Source organism: Scomber japonicus, chromosome 18 (assembly GCF_027409825.1).
Source record: "Scomber japonicus isolate fScoJap1 chromosome 18, fScoJap1.pri, whole genome shotgun sequence".
NCBI classification, from domain to species: Eukaryota; Metazoa; Chordata; class Actinopteri; order Scombriformes; family Scombridae; genus Scomber; species Scomber japonicus.
In genome coordinates this window covers 29363921-29388601 of record NC_070595.1, presented here as the reverse complement: position 1 = coordinate 29388601, position 24681 = coordinate 29363921, and the positions used below count along the sequence as shown (strand labels likewise).

The following is a 24681-nucleotide window of genomic DNA, read 5'->3' as shown; positions in this document are numbered from 1 at the left end:
TTTTAGCATCAGATTCATTCTTAGTGTTTCCTGTTTCTCTGTGGTGGAAGTATAGTAACAAAAAGACTTTGCTACTAAAAACACTGTAACGTTGAAACATAGAAGATGAAGATTTGACTCATTTGGACGATGAAGCTTCATATTAGCTTCACATCAACTTTTAAATCCATGTTTCCACAGAAGGAGGACTGTGGATTTAGTCCTCCATCACTTCCTGTTAACATGATGAAGGATCTAATGCTCAGTATGAACAGGAGGAATCATTACAGCAAGAAAACCACATTTAATGTGCACACATTTGGGCTCCTGAATATAGTTTTATGACAGGTCATTGTGTTATTATCTTCTGTCTCTCTGTAGTGTGCGGTCAGCCTCGACTCAACACCAGGCTTGGTGGGGGACGGGAGGCCCCTGCAGGCAGCTGGCCCTGGCAGGCCAGTCTGCAAAGATCTGGTGACCACTTCTGCGGAGGATCCCTCATTAACAAGGAATGGGTGCTGACGGCTGCTCATTGCTTTGATAGGTAAACAGTTAGAGTAGAGCAAACGTCTTGTTTGATGATGAGCTGAATCCTGTGGGTAGGATTTTACTGAGTGATGGGTCTTTGACAAAATTAAATGTATTTTTTAATCGATTACAACATCAAGATAATAAAACAAAAGCAATCTACATGCACCACTTCAAATATAGCATTCTTACTTGTACTAAGGTGAAAGTAATGTCTAGAAATACCTGGACATTGATTTTTTTTTTAAGATTTTGTTTGGTATAGACACCTTATTGTACTGTAGCAGTAGACAGGCAGGAAACACGGGAGGGAAAGGTTGGTGTGACATGCAGCAAAGGACTTCCAACTGGGATTCAAACCGGGGTTGGCTGCGTATGTGGCATGCACTCGAACCACTCAACCACCTGCGCACTGGACGTAATTTATTTTTGTCTTTTTTCATATTCTACACTCTTTTCCATGGATTTCAAAACTCCCTCTCATTTTTACTAACTGTGAATGTTGTCAAGTTGTCACTTTGATAGGTACTGGCCAATAAAGACAAAGTCTCACCTCTTTCAGTGTAGGTCCCACCCATGAGATTCGGCTTAACAGCAGGGAATTATAATAAACACCTTATTGCAACATGGTCATAAAAGTTTTTGTGTCTGCCTGACTGAAGTGGTCTCCACTGCAGCCCTGCTTCTCATGTCTTTGCACTGTTTTGTTTCTCTTCTGATCTTCAGCACGAGCACAAAACGTCTGGTTGTTGTCCTCGGACTCCAGAGTCTAGAAGGGTCCAACCCCAATAACGTGTCTCTGACAGTCTCCCAGATCATCAATCATCCCGACTACAACAGTAACACTTTTGACAACGACATCTCCCTCCTGAAGCTCTCCTCACCGGTTACTTTCAGTGACTTCATTGTGCCAGTGTGCCTGGCAGCCTCAGACAGCACCTTCTACCACGGAGTGAACACCTGGGTCACCGGCTGGGGTGACATCGGATCTAAAAGTAGGTTATACAGCAACTTGGTCCCACTTATTTTCAGCAATAGCATAACTACAGTGGTGGTAAGAGTAGCATTTTCTCAGATTCATAAATGCATCTCAGTGAGCAACAAAACCTTCCTGTAACTTACAGTTTGCATTGATATTTATATCATAATCTGCATGTGCTTTGGAAGGTGAAGTTAAATAAATGTTGAAAACATTCTGGGAGTTCTGAATAGATTGAATGTCTGATGATGTTAGTTTTAACTGCTTGCTGTATTTCTGTTGAAAACTAGTTCTATGAGTCCTTTTCAAAGTGTATTTCACCATATGTGTTGTTCATTAAATGATTTTGTGTCTTTAGCAACCCGTCCCTCCCAACAAAACCTCATGGAGGTGGAGATGCCCGTTGTTGGGAACAGACAGTGTGACTGTGACTATGGACAGAGCTCAATCACAGGCAACATGCTCTGTGCCGGGTTTACTGCTGGAGGGAAGGACTCCTGTCAGGTGATCATTTAACAGCTTTTCTTCCCTCAGATTTCCCAACCTGCAAAGATTATTTCTTCTGACCCTCTTCTGAATGTTTCTCTTCTCAAAGTTTTATACAGGTGGTCCTATGGTGAGAAAGACAGGAAGTGTTTGGGTCCAGGCCGGAGTGATGAGCTTTGGAGAAGGTTGTGCACTGCGTAATTTCCCAGCAGTCTATGCCAGAGTGTCCAAGTATCAGTCCTGGATCAACAGTCAAATCACCAGCGACCAGCCGGGCTTTGTCACGTCCACGTCCACTGGGACTGACAGTGATGTCAATGTCAAGTGTCCCAGTCTGCCTCAAACAACAGAACTCAAGTGTGAGTAATTACTTGCATAAAGATTATTATTATTCTTTGCTGCCATCGAATTTTTTAGGGGCTAAATTGCTAAGGTCTTTAGTGACAGGGCTCAAGCGTGGCCACTGCGATTAAGTGAAGATTCATGTTGGGATAATGTTCCTTTGATGTTCATGAAATTCAGTGGGATCATGGCTCTCTTCATTCTTGATATAATACTTAAAAAAGAGAGAGAGTCATCTATTTTGAATTCAAGACATTAATTTTCATTTTACACATTCATGTTTGATGCCCAATTAGGATGCACAAAATGAACAAAACTAGTAAATATTCCGATTTGATACTGCAACTGAGTGTGGCTCGTCAGCTCTATAGCACATCTAAATTACTTTTTTATTTTTGAGGTTCCAGGGGTGCTTTAAAAGTCATAAAAAATTTGCACATACATCAGAAGTGACAAAACTTGATATACTCTGCAGAGTGATGTAGCCTACTATATTTTAGTTTATCAGCACAAATAAGACACAGAGAGATCGAGCTGTTGAGCTGTTACTCACATCTCCAACTTCTTTTGTCAGCTTGTCCTGCGTAATGATCCTGGGTGTTAGCAAGTCTGTGCTGACAGCAGACCCACAACAGATGTAACATCAGCAGTTGTTAACATTTGTAGCAGAAGATGCCACTGGCTCTGGTCTTCAGAGTCAACTTTTCTTTTTGACATCACTGTATGCCGACTACCACACAACAGAGAAATGAATAATGTCGATTCACAGGCTGAGCGTATATTATATTGTCAGTATTTTAAAGACCCCTCTGCAAAAATAATCACAAATCAGGGGAGGTCATGTCTTACTAAGGAGAGCCAAGCTCCCTCTGGCTCCCTGTAGTTCACACCATGAGTAATGGATTATGTCCCGTTCAGAAAAATGCACTTCTGAATCCATAATCATGATGACACTACTCTGTTTACAGAAGTATTAGGCTACTTTAGTATTCAAGTTCAGGCTATTCAACAAGTCAGGCAGATATATCAGTCATTTAAATTGACAATTGAAACTATGATATAATGCAAGCTTACAATATGAATATTAGCAGCTGAAACTACAAAGCGACTCATCCACAGTTACTTTTCCACAACGCAAACTAACTATTTATTAATTTAATTGAAATATTGGTGGTCAGATACATAGTTTAGCTCCCTGGCTGATGACTCCAATAGCCAGATGTTTTTGGCAGAAGAGGTGGGATTCACTGTGTTTATGAATGTCATTTATGAGGGTTAGGGTTAGGGTTAGGGTGCACTCGTAAAGGTCCACCTAACAAAAAAAGTATGAGAAATTTAAGAAAATAACCCAAACATGTTCATGCAACTGGCCCACTGTCTGCTTCTTTTCTCTTTCTTTTATACAGTCTCGATACCGAACCCGGTGTCAGAGGACAGCACCTCTAACATCACGTCGAACAGAATGTTGAGACAGAAGAGATCCTCCAACATACCTGGTGCAAGGTCCAACCTGAAATGGGTGCATAGGCGTTCTGGCAGGTCTCTTCCTGTTGGATCTGTGTCGTTTCACAACAAATACATATGCAAATGCGGTTGTTTTTCAGGTTCCCACACTCCAGGAAGTAATAAATGCGTTTATGCCCGTCATTTAATAAGGCGTGTATGCTCTAATTTTGATGTCCTGGTGAGCGAAGACACATTGGAGTTTTTGGAGTGGAAAGGAGGCTCCCCTGGTTCAGTGCCTCCAAATTCAATCAGGACCTGCACATCACATAATCTTTATGTTGCAAAGAACAAGTATGGTCTTGGGTATGCTAGTAATAAACTTTTCTACATTACCAGGGGAGGTATTGAATATAGGTACAAATATTATGAGGCCCTGACCTTTAACAAAGATATTTTCAAAGAGCACATTTCTGATGTGAGTTACAGGATTGATGCAGCTAAAAGATTTAAGCATCCTCCAGAGGTCATGGGCACGTCTACCATTATCAATAATGAGTGCAGAGAACTTACAAAAACATCTAAGATCTCAAACACGTATGTAGAAGAGAAAAGGTGGGATACTAGCACTGCCATCTCAATTGGTGTCAGAGCTAGCATCTCTGCTGGAATCCCATTAATCGGCGAGACAGGTATTGAGCTTAGTACTGAGGTATCCAACACATTCTCCAGTGGGACCACCCTAAAGGTGTCGAAAAACCTTGCTGTTCATGTCGAAGTAACTGTGCCACCAAACCACTCCTGCAGTGTCAGTGTTGTAGGACATAAGTACTCAATGAATATCCCTTACAAAGCACGCCTCACCCGCATCTACCGTAATGGGAAAACCAAAACGACAACCATCACTGGGGAGTACAAGGGTGTCAATGTTGTAGATTTCAAGTCTGTTGCAGATCGCTGTGTTCCTATACCCAATGCTAAGCCTTGCAAGTGAAAGAAAAATGGAAGAATACTTAAAAGGTACTTATGCTAATTTCCAGCTTTATATTTTAGATTTGTGTACTCCACTAGAGTAGCTTTGCATGATTCACAGTACAAAAAACATATTAATCTTATAGTGGTCCTTTATGCAGCTGCTCAGTTCAGTCTGTAGCAGGCTGTTTTGGATCCCCGAATCAACAACGCTGTTATATTGCAGCGTTTTCTCTTGTGATGTAACTCTGTTCTTCTCAATCAAGCTTCAATAAACTTTACAGCATCAGACATCCTGGTCTCCTGAAGTTTTTTACTTTGTGTTACCCTGTTCTCCATCAACTTAATAACCCTACACCTCATTCTAGTATTTTAACTTTTTCCTCAGATTTTTTAAAATAAGATTTCATTGCCAATAATTATGTTAATAATTATATCTAATTTTAATTTTTGTATTTCATTTTTATTTTTGTACTCCACTAGAGTAGCTTTGCATGATTCACAGTTCAAAAAACATATTAATCTTATAGTGGCCCTTTATGCAGCTGCTCAGTTCAGTCTTTTAGTCTTTACTGATTGTGTTGATGCAATAGATAGATAGATAGATAGATAGATAGATAGATAGATAGATAGATAGATAGATAGATAGATAGATAGATAGATAGATAGATAGATAGATAGATTAGATATTATTAATTGAAACATTTGTTGACTTTGTTAATTCTTGTGTCAATTAATAAACCTTTGATAGCTTTAAAAGAGAAGTCCTTTTGTCATTATTGATGGAGTCAGTGCTCGAATTCAATCCTTCACCCTTCACTTGTGGCTGCTGACATCCCAGATGTAAACTGCTTTAAGTGAAAGTGGTTATTGGTCCTAGTTTCTGGGTGATGCCCCATCATTTTAATGTCTTTCTTTTATGATTTATAATTATCTTCAATAATTATAGATTATTAGGAATAACCAAACATACTTTCACCAAATCCAACATATCATTTCTCTTGTCATTTTCTAAATATTTGCTGCTCCTGCTGTGATTGTATGTTATTTTCTGTAATACATCAGTGTGAATGCAGCCAAACAGGCAGGGAAAGCCGCTGTACTTCTGCAATCAGTCCACTAGATGGCGACATGAAGCTGTAGTAAAGTGAAGAGTGAAGAGCTGCACACATGCTGCATGCAGGAGGATTACATTCACTGACAGGCGGAATGACTGAGACCAACTACATTGTCTTTGCAGAAAATTATTTTATGCAACCAATTACAGCAGTTGATTTGTGAAGCCTTCAATATATCATTCCCCCACTGTACTACTATACTTATTATTTACTTTTAATGGGTCTGCAAATTCCTAGTAATCGCCAAAGCTTCCTGTTAAGGACTCTGATTAAATGTAAAATAGAGGCTGTGTTATACTGATATTCTTCCAGCTGATTGATCAATTTAGGTTTTTTAGTCAGTGATCAGCAGTTCAACCGATGACACATAAATATGAGTGAATGGAATAATTAAGTTTCCAATAATGAATAAATGATGAATTCATATTTAATGGCGTCCTCTCAAGGAAATTCCTCTTTAAATTAAACAGAGAACTATATACAGGCTTATTTGAGTCCCCTATATTTGTGGAAATTGAATCAAATAAAAAGTAAATTGTCTGTACTTAGTTAGCTCTTTTCTAGTCTTTCGACCACTCAGCGTGCTTTTACACCACATGTCACATTCATACACCATCGGGGCAGCCATTAGAGCAGTTTGGGGTTAAGTATCTTGCCCAATGATACATTGATATGTGGACTGGAGGAGCCGGGAATCGAACCACTGATTTTACAATTAGTGGATGACCCACTATACCTCCTGAGTCATATACAGTATAGCTGCAGCTTAATAGCGTAAAAAGAATAAACATGGTTAGTTTCTATTTAATTATGACTAAAGTTTATTTCAGTATATTAATATTTGTATATCAAGTAGTCTATATTTTATCTGCTCAACTTTCCTCAGAAGTTCTGAAATCTCTCTTTTTTGCTCATCTCCAGTTTGGTACTTTTCAGCAAATGCTTGTTGGAAATAACTTTCACCATTAAATTTTTTGTTCTTTGCTGTTTCTTACCACATATCAAGCATACAGGTAAGCCAACATCATTGGCAGAATTATACAATGATTGCATCTGGGTTGCTTATTTTTTGTGGGTGATGTCAAGTTTGCACACATTTTTTCACACGCAAACCTTTAGTAAATCAGGCCCTTAGTGAACAAAGCCTAAACTATCAAGAATCAAGGATATCTTTATTGTCCCAGATTAGCAGTTTTCAAGCTGTGAGGTACAGTTCTTCCATTTAATGTTACTTTATATTTGTATTCAACATTTCAGAGGGAAAGAGGAGGTATGGCAATGATTCATTTATAAATAAAACCCATCAGGGTATAAAGCTGTTAAAATTAGCATATTGCTTCCGCTTTAATTCATCAATTATGATATTAGATTAAGAATATAAACAAAAATCTTAATAATTTGTAATATATAGCCTAAGGTGTTCTGTGGTAAACTGGAAAACTATATGAGAACACAAGAGACATTCATGAATGATTGATTTATGTTCAAGCATGTCCTGGTTGTTCCTGCTGTCATAGCTTCTTCTATAAAAGGCTTTCAATGAACTTATGGAATTGTGAGTCAAAGAGACTGAAAATATAGGCAGAGAGAACATACTGTATGATTAAAACTCATCACCGTTTTTAATCAACAAAGTTATCACTTGCGTGCCACCTCACTCTTGCTTATCTTACCTCACTCCCAAAACTGTTATCGAGTTTCTGCGTTTGACAGCTGGCCCATCCAATCAAAAGTAACTTAAGCTTGAAAATGAGTGAAGGAAAAAATACATATAATGCCAAACAAGTGCCACTGGGACAAAAACGCTTTACAACAGTTTATAGAGATGGATTTTACTTCCTAAATAGATATAACAAGAATAAATAAACAAAAACACTAATTAGCACTGATTTAACAGCTTTATCTCCTAAAGTGGTTTTAGCAGTGATGGAAGAAGTGTGTAGATCCTGTATAATGGTAAAAGTATAAATACATTAATGTAAGAATATATCTAGATCATTGGTGAAATCTACTTAAAATATTAAAAGTAACAATACTTTGAAATGTTGCATCATTTGAAGAAGAGACATGACAATTCATTGATTTTATACATGAGATACATTTAAATCTTTAACAGTGTGTCATATTTTTAAGTTTATGAGTTTTCATATAAATATTATTTCCCTTTGAAATTATAGTAACTTTGCGCGATTACTTAACTTCAGTAATCTTAAAGTATGAGACGGAGAACAGAATTCGTCGAACAGCCAACTGGGATCTTTATTGCAGATACTCAGCAAACAGTAGGCCTACAAACAGCAAACGGCAAAACAGCCCCGAGGTGTCACAGGGCAGTTGAGACTGGTTTTATTGTTTTATTATTGTAGAGTTATTATTATTTTTTTTCAGGCTTTTTTGCCTTTAATGTACAGGACACTGGAGATAGACAGGAAGCAGGAGGCAGAGAGAGGGGGAATGACACGCAGGATAAGACCACTCGGCTCGGGATTCGAACCGGGGTCGCCTGCAACGAGGACTATAGCCTCAACACATGGGGCGGGCGCTCTACTCGCTGAGCTATGCTCAACCCCTTGTAGAGTTATTTTTGCATGGTTTTTATTCCTATTGTGTGTTTTTAAATTACTAGTGTGCTTAGTTTTTATTGCATCTGTTAATTTCCCAACTGCCAGTGAACGCACCTTATTAGTGAATGCACTGCACCTGTGAGGTTCTCCATGACAGGTCCAACCAGCAACGGAGGAGGAGGAGGGCCTAACCAGAAAGAAGTGGAATAAAAGACTGTGCAGACACCGTGGCAGGGGTCAGGGGAGGGAAGCGAGACAGAGCTGGACTTGAGAGGACAGATGGACCAGGATTCAGGAACCTTGGGCAGAGACGAAGACGGAAAATTCAGGACGTTACAACGCGGCACACTCGCAGCGGCAGGGCTTCAACGCTCTGCCTGGTGTGTGAGTATCCCTCTGGGCTGTTAGTAACGTTTTGGTGTAGACATCCCCATTAGCAGAGCCGGACAGTAACAGAGTACATTTAGTACTTAAGTACAATTTTGAGGGATCTGTACTTTACTCATTTTTGGGGAGTACTCATGACTTTACTCAAGTACATTTGAGAGGCAAATATTGTACTCTTTACTCCACTACATTTCTATCCATAACCGTGAGTACCCGTTACTTCTACTAAAAAAAACAAAAAAAACTCAATTTGTCGTTTCCCTCTCAAACGTGACTGGATTGTGCAGGCACCACTGATTGGGACAGCCTATCAGCAATCACCTTCAGCCAAAGTCAACTCCATGGTCAGGTTAGATGAGAGAGGAAACCATGGAGGAAAGGAAGGGTGGAAGGGTGGAAGGAAGGAAACCATGGAGGAAACAATGGAAGAAGACGCAGCAGGTCCATCTCGGCCCAGGATGAAAATGACTTGATTTTACTTTCAATTCCTTTTACATTCTCCCACCCTCCTTCCCTCCTTTCCTTCCTTCCTTCCAGCCTTCCTTACTCCCTCCTTTCCTTCCTTCTCTCTTCTCCAAGAGACAACATTTATCATAACTCCATCTAGGACATTTCTATACATAAATGTAAGCACTGTGGCAGTAGTAATGCAATATTTAGAACATGTACTCTTGATACTCAAGTACTTTTACTTGTACTTGAGTAAAATTTAGCAAGGGGTATCTGTACTTTCACTCCAAGTAAGGAAGCTGTGTACTCTGTCCGCCACTGCCCATTAGAGGGTAGATGGTGTGTGGACGTCAATACTGGCATTGACTTTGTGTGTTGCAGGTGACTTCCATTTTGGGAGCGACGAGACACCGGACATAGTCAACAAGCGCTGCAACAAGTCTCCTCTGCTGAACCTCATGTGCCTCCTGGTCTGGCCGCATTCCTCTTTAAACACAGACTTCTCGTTTAATGGACTTTGATTCTACTAGTTTTTAACCTGGTTGAAATCATTTTACAAGGTTTTAATCAGTTGATTTTTACCTTTTTGATTTTTAAGTTCAAGCTCTAAAGAAAATAAATTATTGTATGCATTGGCATCTATTGTTTCCGCCCTCTGTTTTTAATCACCAACGACAGTGTGCTCTCATCCGATATCAGAATCTGCAAATCAGTCAATTATTACTTTCATACAAACACTCACATGAGGCACACCCCTACGGACCCTTTTTAAGATTCAGTAAGAACTAGAGTTTCTTAAGTAAAATTAAACATTTTATTAACGTAATACATGAATTATGGGGGAAGAGTAAGTTTTACTTTGGTTTCCTCATACTATTTAAATGTTTAATAGTTGTATGTACATAAACATAGAAATACTACATCAACTTTATGTGCAGTGAGAGTTCAGGTGTAATGTTCCTTTAGAATGACGTCACTTCCTGTAGGGCCTGCTGGAAAATAAACAAATGTCCGACTGAGCTGAAAGCGTCCGAGTGATTCTCAGACTGTCTGTTAATATATAGTGACATAACACTTTACTCTGAAAGTGTAGCGTTTTGAAACGCATACACGACGCATGCGCACAATACAACAGGACTGGCTCTGCTCCGGACGTGACAGGATCACAGAGCAAGGTGTAGCACGTACGACGGTCATTTCACAGGTAAGTTATTACTGTTGTGTTTTAAATGTGTGATAATATATAAGTCTGCATGTAGTTTGACGCATGATATGTCACTGTTAAGTTAATTTAAAGTTAGCATAGCGCACGACACTGAAGTTAGCTTCCGATTCGCCAGCCTCCGATTCTGCACCTAAGGGGGAATGAATTTAAAATGAATGAATGAATAAAATGAATCATAAAAACACAGTCCCTGATTTGTGAAACCCTTATCTATTTGTGAAAATGCTATAAAGGCACATTTCACTGTTTGTTTTTTTGGACTGTAGACCTCATTAGACCAGGTCCAGATTAAAAACCACTGACCCTTGACTTCTCAAATCTGGACTAGATTATCCTACAGACCCTGTTTATCTGTTTATTATTTTACTCAGGATTCATGTTTTTGTAGAATCAATTGTTCATTACAAGTTCTATAAATCTGTCGTGTGTTAATTGTTTTATTTAGCTAGACAAAACAAAATGTTCCATCTTTCCTTTCTTTCTTCCTTGCTTCCTTTCTTCCTTCCTTCCATCTTTCTTTCTTCCTTCCTTCATTGCTTCCTTCCATCTTTCCTTCCTTCCTTCCTTCCATCTTTCTTCCTTCCTACCTTCCTTCCTTCCATCTTTCCATTTTTTATTTAGCTAGACAAAACAAAATGGTCATTTGTGTTTGTTCATGATACAATTTATTTCTTATGAAGTCTTATTAAAATTTATGTCTTTCTATTTTTCTGTACTTTGTTTTCATGGGGGGGGGGGGGGGTTAATTGTATGTTTTAATGTTTCTGTTTTATGTAAAGCACATTGAGTTGCCATTGTGTATGAAATGCGCTATAGAAATAAAACTGCCTTGCCTTGCCTAAAATATTTTTCTATCTATCAACAGGAAGCAAATCAGAATAGAACATTATTCTCATCATTCAGACAAGTACAAAATAATGTATGCATGATATAATATTGTTTAGTTATTTTCCTCTTATTCATCCATTATAACGTAATATTAAAATTGTGACTGAATATTTTAGACCATTGTTTTAATACCACAAATTGTCTCTTCATTTTCAGGGTACCCTTTTGGAGGAGCCAGTGGACTTTGTGGACAGTTGGAGGTCTAGGGAGAGGAGGTCGAGGAGAAATTCATCAGGGAGAAAGAGTAGACCTCTTGTGATATGAGATGGTCGTGCAAAAGATGCAATTTTAGGTCATCAAAACGTTTAGAGCTCATAAAACATTCTAGGTTGAAGCATCCACACACTGGTCCAGGCCGGTCACTACCCTGCTTGTACTCAGATATTTAACAAAAATGGGAACTAGAAATGAACACAATAATCACAGATGAGCAGTGGGAGATGTCATGTAGTCAAGGACATAGGGCAACCAGCAGTCCAAACTGGAAGGAATTTGGATGGAAAATTAAAATGAGATACTTTAGAACTCCATCTATAACATCAAAATGGAGCAACATCTCAGATTGTTGCTGGAGAGGTTGTGGCCTGGTGGGAGACCACACGCATATATTTTGGGACTCTCCAAAGGTATCAGACTAATGGCAAAATGTACAAGAAGAAATAAGAAAATGTCTCTGTATAGATTTACCTCTTGAACCATCATACTTTGTGCTGGGGGTACTGCCTGCTGATCTTGAAGAGCATAGCCAAGCATATTTGCTGAGAGTCCTTCTTTTAATAGCGAATAAAGTAATCACAGCCTCGTGGCTGAAGCCTCACCCTCCAGCAATTACACAATGGAGGGATAGAATCCAGGAGTTTACAACATGGAGCATACAACAGCATTGTTACAACTGAAAGCAGATGTATTCCTAAATAAATGGTCACCCATTGTCTTACATTTTCACTTGATATGAATGATATGCAGAATATTATTATTTATTTATTTCTCCCTATGTGGGTTTACGCACACTTTTATGTTGTGGGTGCTTTTACTTTTTCTGTCTCGCTCTCTTCTGTTATTAGTATTGTATTAATTTGTTTATTTTTTAAAGACAATGTTCATCTGCAATGTGAAACCAAATGTAATATGTAGGTATGTGATACTGCTAGGATAGACATCTTGCTTCACATTATGATTAGGGTGGAAGATATTTATGGACTGTTAACCTTTCTGTAGACTTACCTGTGGCATCTTACTATAATATCTTTGTGACATACTGTGTGACTGCACTTGATAAATGAAAATAATAAAAAACAAGTTCTAAAAAAAAAATAAAACAGGGAAGACTGCTCACATGAAACCTGAAATATAAGAGAAATATGAGACCAGGTAGAAGTGTGTGTGTGAAAATGTGTGTGTGGCTAATTGTCTGGTATATGCTGAACGTACTCTGCATTCACATATGGTGCAGGGATTCTTTTTCCACCGCTCTCCATCTGTTCTCTCGTGTCCCTCATTATCAGTGCAGTCAGTCTTGCTCAGACGGGTTTCAAGTCTTTTAATCTGCAGAGATAGGAGGGCAGGAAATGTGAGTCAGACATATAAACTGCAGTAGAATATGAACTATTAAGTGAAGGTTAATGCCACATGGTGAAAGGTCAATAGTTGTATCAGTTTGGGGATGTCATAACAAGCCTTATAAGGAGTTGTTTTTACCATATTGATATTCCCAAAGGAGATCAGGACGCCAACACTTATGAGTAAAATTCCAGGAAACCAAATCTTGGCTGGGACATGCCGGGACAATTTGACCTGATACGCACACAATAACAAGTGTCACAAACCGAGCCAGTTAGTGGTAAAAAGGGAGTCCACACATGAGTTATGGTCTAACTAGTCTCCGTCCACTTATTCAACGTGCTTAAATATGTTTAATATTTCAGAAAAACGCTCTATTTTAATCAATGTGTCAGCTTCTATTTTTGCCAGACGTCAAGACGTCAAACTGTTTGTTTTTAATCCCAGTATAGTGTCGCTCACTCTTAGAAGACAATAAATTGATAATGAAGGCATCATTCGGTGTAGCTCAGTGATCATTCATTCAACAAAGTGCCAGATTCTTTTTGCATTTGCCTGTTATTATAAAATTCACCTAACTGATGGAATATATCTTCTCCCAGCAGCATCATATCATAAAGGAACATAACAATGTATTCCAGCTCAGACCGTTCAAGTATCACATCAAGTGTTAACCCAGTGGAATTTTGTCGACTCCGGTAACATGGGCGGCAAAATCCTGTTTGCATGAACTTCTGGCTGTTTTTCAGTACAATCTGGAGTGAGTTCACAGTAGGGCTGAACGATATATCGTTATCGTATCTATATCGAGATATGAACATTCAAGACATTAATAACGGAAAAGCAACGATATAAACGATATATTTCCCCCGCGCTCGCCCTGCTTGTACAGCTCGAGCAGTCTCCATAAACATTACTTTTAAGATTGCCCTTGAACGCACCACTACGGCCAGCCAACCACAAAGCTTATTTCATGCTTGCTGTTGATCGACAGCTGAAGCCAACCAATGACAAACATAGGAGGGTTGGAGTGAGGGAGACGTAGACTGAGACGCACACAGCCACACACACAGGACATTCACAGCCACACACACACACACACACACAGGACATTCACAGCCACACACACACACACACACACAGGACATTCACAGCGGGGAAATCGAAACGGAAGAAAAGAGACATGAGTGCAGAAGATAATGCGGCCGGTGGCAGTGCAGAATCTAATTTTGTGCCAAAACATAAATCATCCTCCATTATTTGGAGGTATTTTGGATTTAGAAAGGATGATGTTGACCAGAGTACACTGTGTCAAAAGAAGGCTTTAAAAACATGGTCCACACGCTGGATAAGCGTTGTAAAATACCATCCCGAACACATTTTAGTCAAATAAAACTGCACTCTTTTGTTTTCTGATGTTTTTATTTTTCTGAAAAATGCTTGGTTTTCACCGAACCCGTAGTCATATCGTATCGTATCGATATCGAGATATCTGGCATGAATATCGAGATATGAAATTTTGTCCATATCGTTCAGCCCTAGTTCACAGCATCACTCGACACTTCATGAATGATTTGATTAAATGGAAAAGTATGTTTCACAGTGAATTGTATCACTAGAAAATCACTGTTCGCTTCATTAACTGCTCACAAGGTACTGGAGCAGTTTTGAAATTATGAAAAAATTACTTCAATAATCTTCCTCTAAGGCAGGAATGTCAAACATATGGCCAACGGGCTAGAATCGGCCCACCAGGGGGTCCAAACCGGCCCACTGGATAGCTTTAAGTGTAAAAAAAAATCAGAAACATTGTTCAAGTTTTTCAATAAATGCATCGTTTACATTGGTTAGAGTGTTTTTAGTGTATCTGCTGTGATTTTAGTAGAGAATACACTGTTACTTTAAGACCAGCTTGATGGCAAATCTCACAAGATCACGGAAATCCTGTGAGACGTGACGCACAAGTGAGCTGCGGTACCGTGAAGTTAGCAACTGCTACGGTGTGTGATTTTCACCTGTGTGTGTGTGTGTATAGAAATGTTTTGATAAACTGTCAAACACAGGGAGAATAATTAACAGTAAATAGATGAGAATGTAACCGAGCTATCACGCTAATGTTGATGACCAATGATTTTGTATTTTTGTTGATGACTGCAGATTGGTTAAGTGTGTATACATGCCATCTCCACCGCGTTGAGAGCGGAGCTGAACTACAGGTCAGCGTAAGTGACCATATATGGGTGATATGGGTGGGACTGTGTGGGGTTACATTGTCTCAAAAAAATCCTTGAACGGTTGCCAATTATTGTAGAATTTGTTTAAGTTTCCCCTTCTCGAATATGTAATTTTCTCTACTTTCAAAAAGGACATAACCTCCTTAATCCACTGCGTGATGGAAGGAGCTGTTGTGGATTTCCAGTTAAGAAGGAGGTGGCGTTTAGCAGTCATGGAGGTAAAAGCTATCACTTCCAATTCTTTAGTAGAGTTTTGGGTATACTCTTCCGGAAGACCAAAAATGCAAATGTGTGGTGAAGTATCAATAGTTTTTGAGAATACCTTCGACATGGTGTTGAAGTACATTTGCCAGAAATTTTTCAGGGCTGGGCAGGAGAAAAGCATGTGCGTAAGGTTTCAGGGTGAGCCTCCACATCTGTCACAGACATCTACCGTGTTTGGAAAAATCTGTGCCAACCTTGTCTTAGAATAATGACATCTAAATACAACTTTAAACTGTATCAGGGTCAAACGGGCACACATAGATGTTTTGTGAATGACCTTCAGAGCAGATTCCCACCAATACTCATCAAAAACCAATCCTAGTTCACGCTCCCAAGCCTCTCTTGTGTTGGTGGTCAAATGGCTGTCATATGACTGAATAGAACTATAAATGTTTGAGATTAAAGACCTTTGTAGAGGATTGAATTGTAAAAGTTCACCCCATGGTTGCTTAGGTGGAAGGTGAGGGAAATTGGAGAATAAAGATTTTGCGCAATTCCTCACCTGGAAATATCTAAAAAGGTGGAAGGGTGGGAGATTGAATTTATTCACCAGGTCTGTGAAAGAGTAAAAGACCTCTACCTTATAGAAATCCTCAAAACATTTCAGTCCCTTATCCTGCCATAAGGAGAAAGTGGGATCGGTAAATGTGGGTTTGAACACAGGATTTTTTAAAAGTCGGATTAGAACTGTGGGCACCGTAAATTTAAAGTGTTTCCTAAACTGAAACCATATCTTAAGCGTAGCGGTAACCACAGGGTTGCAGGTAAGGCCAGAGAAGTTTGCAGTGACTGGACCGGTCAGTAAAGCAGAAAGAGAGGCTGGGGAGCACGACTGTGCTTCCAGTTGACACCAAGGTACGCTAGTTGGCATGGACCAGAATGCAATTTTAGTTATGTTCGATGCCCAAAATTTGGCAGAGAGAGGCCGCCATAGAACTTACAATTCTGGAGTACTTTTTGTCTGACTCTGGGTGTTTTGCCATTCCACAGAAAATAACAGATAGTCGAGTCTATTGTTTTAAAAAAACTTTTTGGTAAAAATGTAGGCAGACATTGAAACAGAAATAGAAACTTTGGCAGGACATTCATCTTGATTGTATTTATTCTCCCAATCAAAGAGAGAGGGAGGGAACTCCACTTTTGAAAATCTGCCTTAATTGCAGCTAAAATGGGAAAGAAATTTTCAGAATAAAGGGATTTAAAAGACCTGGCTATGCTAACCCCAAGATACCTAAATCCTGAAGGGCTCAATTTGAAAAGAATATCAGACTGGGACAGTTGTTATTAGAGGTGATACTGGCACAAGAGAGTGTATAAAGAAGGTATATCCACGATATAAAACTTTTACCAAATCCAAATTTAGCTAAGACTGCAAATAGATAATGCCATTCAACTCGATCAAACGCCTTTTCGGCGTCAATCGGTATCACCACTTCAGGTGTAACTGTTGTTTCTTTCGAGTAGATTACATTTAACAAAGTATGAACATTATAATAGAGCTGACACCCCTTTATAAAGCCAGTCTGTTCCTTGGAAATGATTGTTGGAAGGACCCTTTCAAGTCGGCGAGCCAAGGCCGGATCTTTGTCCATTAAGAGAACAATAATAGAGGCTTGTCTCAATGGAGGGGGGAGAGAGCCAAGTGACAGGGATTCTACAGAAACAGAGTGAAGTAATAGAATAAGTTTGGCATGAAAGCCTTTAAAAAAATTCCACTGGAAACCCATCTGGTCCCAGCAGCGACGTGCGGTGAGGTTCATGTCTGTACTCTTCCGGAAGACCAAAAATGCAAATGTGCGGTGAAGTATCAATAGTTTTTGAGAATACCTTCGACAAGGTGTTGAAGTACATTTGCCAGAAATTTTTCAGGGCTGGGCAGGAGAAAAACATGTGCGTAAGGTTGCAGGGTGAGCCTCCACATCTGTCACAGACATCTACCGTGTTTGGAAAAATCTGTGCCAACCTTGTCTTAGAATAATGACATCTAAATACAACTTTAAACTGTATCAGGGTCAAACGGGCACACATAGATGTTTTGTGAATGACCTTCAGAGCAGATTCCCACCAATACTCATCAAAAACCAATCCTAGTTCACGCTCCCAAGCCTCTCTTGTGTTGGTGGTCAAATGGCTGTCATATGACTGAATAGAACTATAAATGTTTGAGATTAAAGACCTTTGTAGAGGATTGAATTGTAAAAGTTCACCCCATGGTTGCTTAGGTGGAAGGTGAGGGAAATTGGAGAATAAAGATTTTGCGCAATTCCTCACCTGGAAATATCTAAAAAGGTGGAAGGGTGGGAGATTGAATTTATTCACCAGGTCTGTGAAAGAGTAAAAGACCTCTCCCTTATAGAAATCCTCAAAACATTTCAGTCCCTTATCCTGCCATAAGGAGAAAGTGGGATCGGTAAATGTGGGTTTGGACACAGGATTTTTTAAAAGTGGGGTTAGAACTGTGGGAGCCGTAAATTTAAAGTGTTTCCTAAACTGAAACCATATCTTAAGCGTAGCGGTAACCACAGGGTTGCAGGTAAGGCCAGAGAAGTTTGCAGTGACTGGACCGGTCAGTAAAGCAGAAAGAGAGGCTGGGGAGCACGACTGTGCTTCCAGTTGACACCAAGGTACGCTAGTTGGCATGGACCAGAATGTAATTTTAGTTATGTTCGATGCCCAAAATTTGGCAGAGAGAGGCCGCCATAGAACTTACAATTCTGGAGTACTTTTTGTCTGACTCTGGGTGTTTTGCCATTCCACAGAAAATAACAGATAGTCGAGTCTATTGTTTTAAAAAAAACCTTTTGGTAAAAATGTAGGCAGACATTGAAACAGAAATCGAAACTTTGGCAGGACATTCATCTTGATTGTATTTATTCTCCCAATCAAAGAGAGAGGGAGGGAACTCCACTTTTGAAAATCTGCCTTAATTGCAGCTAAAATGGGAAAGAAATTTTCAGAATAAAGGGATTTAAAAGACCTGGCTATGCTAACCCCAAGATACCTAAATCCTGAAGGGCTCAATTTGAAAGGAATATCAGACTGGGACAGTTGTTATTAGAGGTGATACTGGCACAAGAGAGTGTATAAAGAAGGCGTATCCACGATATAAAACTTTTACCAAATCCAAATTTAACTAAGACTGCAAATAGATAATGCCATTCAACTCGATCAAACGCCTTTTCGGCGTCAATCGGTATCACCACTTCAGGTGTAACTGTTGTTTCTTTCGAGTAGATTACATTTAACAAAGTATGAACATTATAATAGAGCTGACACCCCTTTATAAAGCCAGTCTGTTCCTTGGAAATGATTGTTGTAAGGACCCTTTCAAGTCGGCGAGCCAAGGCCGGATCTTTGTCCTTCTTTAAGAGAACACTAATAAAGGCTTGTCTCAATGGAGGGGGGAGAGAGCCAAGTGACAGGGATTCTACAGAAACAGAGTGAAGTAATAGAATAAGTTTGGCATGAAAAGCTTTAAAAAAATTCCACTGGAAAACTCATCTGGTCCCAGAGATTTATTATTTTGCATGCTCCTTCCAGCACACAGTGGATTAAGGAGGTTATGTCCTTTTTGAAAGTAGAGAAAATTAGATAATCGAGAAGGGGAAACTTAAACAAATTCTACAATAAATGGCAAGCCGAATTTAGTTCTTGAATGGTCAGAGCTGAGTCTAATTGAGTAACCAACTCCGGATTTACGGAAGGAAACTGAAGTTCATCTAAGAACGTGTGCATATCAGCTGGCTCTGATGAGAGTTCAGACGCATTCATAAAAAGATGAAAAGACAGAATTAATAACATCCGGGGCCTCCTGCAGCGCTCCCGATCCATCCTTAACACGAGCTATTAAACGTTGTTCAAGTTTTTCAATAAATGCATCGCAATTCTCGCTTATTCACAGTCAAGACCTGTAACTTGAGATAACTGTCCTTCAAATCTCTAGATGGTTTATTATAGTTATGCTATATGTAGCCGGGTGAACAGGGGTTACAGTGTTTTTAGTGTATCTGCTGTGATTTTAGTAGAGAATACACTGTTACTTTAAGACCAGCTTGATGGCAAATCTCACGAGATCACGGAAATCCTGTGAGACGTGACGCAAGTGAGCTGCGGTACCGTGAAGTTAGCAACTGCTACGGTGTGTGATTTTCACCTGTGTGTGTGTATAGAAATGTTTTGATAAACTGTCAAACACAGGGAGAATAATTAACAGTAAATAGATGAGAATGTAACCGAGCTATCACGCTAATGTTGATGACCAATGATTTTGTATTTTTGTTGATGACTGCAGATTGGTTAAGTGTGTATACATGCCATCTCCACTGCGTTGAGAGCGGAGCTGAACTACAGGTCAGCGTAAGTGACCATATATGGGTGATATGGGGGGGACTGTGTGGGGTTACATTGTCTCAAAAAAATCCTTGAACGGTTGCCAATTATTGTAGAATTTGTTTAAGTTTCCCCTTCTCGAATATGTAATTTTCTCTACTTTCAAAAAGGACATAACCTCCTTAATCCACTGTGTGCTGGAAGGAGCTGTTGTGGATTTCCAGTTAAGAAGGAGGTGGCGTTTAGCAGTCATGGAGGTAAAAGCTATCACTTCCAATTCTTTAGTAGAGTTTTGGGTATATTCTTCCGGAAGACCAAAAATGCAAATGTGCGGTGAAGTATGAATAGTTTTTGAGAATACCTTCGACAAGGTGTTGAAGTACATTTGCCAGAAATTTTTCAGGGCTGGGCAGGAGAAAAGCATGTGCGTAAGGTTGCAGGGTGAGCCTCCACATCTGTCACAGACATCTACCGTGTTTGGAAAAATCTGTGCCAACCTTGTCTTAGAATAATGACATCTAAATACAACTTTAAACTGTATCAGGGTCAAACGGGCACACATAGATGTTTTGTGAATGACCTTCAGAGCAGATTCCCACCAATACTCATCAAAAACCAATCCTAGTTCACGCTCCCAAGCCTCTCTTGTGTTGGTGGTCAAATGGCTGTCATATGACTGAATAGAACTATAAATGTTTGAGATTAAAGACCTTTGTAGAGGATTGAATTGTAAAAGTTCACCCCATGGTTGCTTAGGTGGAAGGTGAGGGAAATTGGAGAATAAAGATTTTGCGCAATTCCTCACCTGGAAATATCTAAAAAGGTGGAAGGGTGGGAGATTGAATTTATTCACCAGGTCTGTGAAAGAGTAAAAGACCTCTTCCTTATAGAAATCCTCAAAACATTTCAGTCCCTTATCCTGCCATAAGGAGAAAGGCCATCCATCCATCCATCTTCTTCCGCTTATCCGGGGTCGGGTCGCGGGGGCAGCAGCCTAAGCAGGGAAGCCCAGACTTCCCTCTCCCCAGCCACTTCGTCCAGCTCTTCCCGGGGGACCCCGAGGCGTTCCCAGGCCAGCCGAAAGACATAGTCTCTCCAGCGTGTCCTGGGTCTTCCCCGGGGTCTCCTACCGGTGGGACGTGCCCTGAACACCTCACCAGGGAGGCGTCCGGGAGGCATCCTAATTAGATGCCCGAACCACCTCATCTGGCGGGTCTACTCCGTGCTCCCTCCGGATGACTGAGCTTCTCACCCTATCTCTAAGGGAGAGCCCAGCCACCCTACGGAGGAAGCTCATTTCGGCCGCTTGTACCCGCGATCTTGTTCTTTCGGTCACTACCCAAAGCTCATGACCATAGGTGAGGGTAGGAACAAAGATCGACTGGTAAATCGAGAGCTTCGCCTTTCGGCTCAGCTCCCTCTTCACCACGACGGATCTGTGCAGAGTCCGCATTACTGCAGACGCCGCACCGATCCGCCTGTCGATCTCCCGTTCCATCCTTCCCTCACTCGTGAACAAGACCCCGAGGTACTTGAACTCCTCCACTTGGGGCAGAATCTCATCCCCGACCCGAAGAGTGCACTCCACCCTTTTCCGGTTGAGGACCATGGACTCGGATTTGGAGGTGCTGATTCTCATCCCGGCCGCTTCGCACTCGGCTGCGAACCTATCCAGTGAGAGTTGGAGGTCACGGTCTGATGAAGCCAACAGGACCACATCATCTGCAAAAAGCAGTGACCCAATCCTGAGGTCACCAAACCGGACCCCCTCCACACCCTGGCTGCGCCTAGAAATCCTGTCCATAAAAATTATGAACAGGATCGGTGACAAAGGGCAGCCCTGGCGGAGTCCAACCCTCACTGAAAACAAGTCCGACTTATTGCCGGCAATGCGGACCAAGCTCTGACACCGGAATAAAAAAAGGAATATCAGACTGGGGCAGTTGTTATTAGAGGTGATACTGGCACAAGAGAGTGTATAAAGAAGGCGTATCCACGATATAAAACTTTTACAATCCATGGTGAGGCTCTGCCTCACTGCGCGTCTCTTTTCAGTGTTTGATCAGTACATGTGAAAATTCAGCCATTTTTAATTAAAAATAATCCGTAACTGGTAAAGTTAGATAGAACTGGACAAATATAACCATTTATTATTTTTTTCATTTTTAAGTCTCTTTCCATGATAATAGGTGAGGCATGGCCTCACCTGCCTCCCCTGACCGCACGTCACTGGGTCCCAGAGATTTATTATTTTACATGCTCCTTCCAGCACACAGTGGATTAAGGAGGTTAGTGCATATACATTAACTAATAGGACAGGCACACGAAATAGAGTACCTGAAACTATCAGATATCTGCCGTCTTTGTCAGATATAGTATTAGTCAGGGTAAATGGGACAGATCACAGTTTACTGATCAAGATGGCAACCCCCCCTGGCCTTTGAGTTGAAACTAGAGTGGAATACCTCAGCAACCCAGGGACATTTCAGTCTGACTTGATCTTTGTTCCTCATGTGGGTTTCCTGCAAGAACACAATGTCAGGCTTCAAACGCTTTAAGTGAGAGAACACCCTACACCGTTTAATAGCACCCCCTAGACCTTTAATATTCCAACTGATAAGTCTTACTGTTGGGCTTGTAACATTAACCATGTGCGATATAAATTAAGATAGAGGAGGGAACCAGATTCCCAACCCCACACTCCAGCGGCAAGGGAGAAAAAGAAAAAAGACAACAAAAAAGACAACAAAAAAACAACAAAAACCTAACTTAACTAACTCACCCCAAATCCCACAACCTCCCCCCATAGCACCTTCCACTATCCCATCCCCAAACGATAGGATACCAGTGCTAACTCCACAAGGAGTCGTAAACCAAAAGGATAAATTCAAGGCTTTGGACCAAACAGCCATCTTTACCTCGCTCCAACTTGACTGGAGCTCCTGCAAACATTGTGAAGGTAAAAAAGTACAGCTAAAGACAGGGCTCAATTATTACACCATCAACCATCAACCGGAAAGGGAATGTACCAACTCTGGGGTTGAACCAGAAGATGTTTGTTTTGCCCGTTTTGTGGCAAACACATGAGAAAACAAAAACAAAACAAAAATAAAACCGCGTTAAGTGGCTCATACATTGTCCACAAAACGGTCAAAACATCACTCGATCGCTGTCCATCTTGGCTCACCATGAACTCTACCGACAACAACAGCAGCTCGTATTGGCTGCTCCCCGTTATCACTTCCGGTTAAACCCCGGAGTTGGTACATTCCCTTTCTGGTTGATGGTTGATATTTGTACATTTCTTTCAGGACTTGTAAAATATGGAGGACTGAAAGTGCCAAAATGAAATAAATAAATACACCATTAAATAATTAATTGAATGTGTCATTAATTAATTAAATGTGTCATTAAATACATAAATGTTTTATTAAATGTGTCATTAATTTATTAAATACCAATTCATTTGGTGTAAAAAAATATATTTAATTATTTCACTATTTAATTAATTATTTCATGGTCCTGTGTTGCAGCGCACCATGAATTTATTTTATCTGTCAAACTCACCCATCAAAGTCAGTGGGCGGGGCTAACGCTGATCTAGCCTGATCCATTGCTTTGGTCTGAAGTAGCATGCCTTCGTCCCTGCCCGAGCTGAAATCAGCAGGCTGAAGCGGCTTTCATTTTAGGTCTAACTCTGCAAATATACTACTTTATCAACATTTATAACCTTTTTAGGTGAGAAAGTATCCCTTTAGATCCACAATGTGACGCTAATTTGTCCAAATAACACCTGTTTAAAGTTTTGTTCCTGCAAATTCGGAGGTAGCCGTAGCGAGTAACGCACTTCCGGTCATTTTCATAAAATAAAACACCCGTTGCCTTCTTTTATTAAGAAAACCATAACGATAGAATTGGTGCTTTTATTTTGAAAACAGGAAGTGAACATACCCTCGCTATAGCTAACTTGAAACCATCGAGGTGGTGATCTGTGACATTTGTATTTTGTTTTTTTTTCTGAAGTTACGTTGCATCTTGGGTAATTTGAGTGTGAGTAGTCAGCTCTTGATGCATACTCTGCATTTCTGGAGAATCTAGTAAACCATCCAGGAACTTCTCACATACTCTAAATCACATACTACAGTTGAAACACACTACACTACTCCAGGAGTTGCTAACTGATGCACTTAAATCATATGTAGAGACTGTACAAGTTTGATCAAGAATCATAGCAGACTGATGTGCAACCAGGACTTCCGTCTCTATACAAGTCAATGGAGAATTCACCAACTTCTCACTTGATTTCTAACCTCAGTAAACGTTTTCAAAATGTGTTTATGGTCTCAATCGCTAGTTTAAAGCCTTCTTCAATGCAGTATGATGTTCATTTGGGACATTTTGGCCTCCCTGATTTTATATGTGACGATAAAGCAGGGTATGCATTGCTGCTTCTCTCAGCAGCTCCGGGCAAGATTTAAAGCCATCTTGTCCTGCACCTCGCACGCTCTGGACTTTTAGTGTTGAAGAAAAAGTTTAGTTTGACAGAGTACCTAAAACCAACGTAGATGTGAATAGCGCCACCCAGTGTTTAGGAGTGTGTTCACTTGCTCTGCATCAATCCATTATCTGGAATCGATATGCCTTGACTTGATGTGCAGGGTAACCAATCAGGTATTAGGAATCTGCCCACTGACTTTGATGGGTGAGTTTGACAGATAAAATAAATTCATGGTGCGCTGCAACACAGGACCATGAAATAATTAATTAAATAGTGAAATAATTAAAAAAAAAATTTTACACCAAATGAATTGGTATTTAATGAATTAATGACACATTTAATAAAACATTTATGTATTTAATGACACATTTAATTAATTAATGACACATTCAATTAATTATTTAATGGTGTATTTATTTATTTCATTTTGGCACT

At 40.1% G+C, this 24681-nt stretch overlaps 1 long non-coding RNA gene across 1 annotated transcript in view; it reads left to right on the top strand.

Annotated features, from left to right (window-relative positions):
- The first annotated feature begins 5226 nt into the window (after nucleotides 1-5226).
- The window catches only part of LOC128378621 (uncharacterized), a 23173-nt gene continuing 3718 nt past the window's right edge, over nucleotides 5227-24681 (top strand). The window contains exon 1 of the long non-coding RNA XR_008323368.1: nucleotides 5227-5294. This is a non-coding gene — a long non-coding RNA (uncharacterized LOC128378621). The remainder of the gene's footprint in view (nucleotides 5295-24681) is intronic.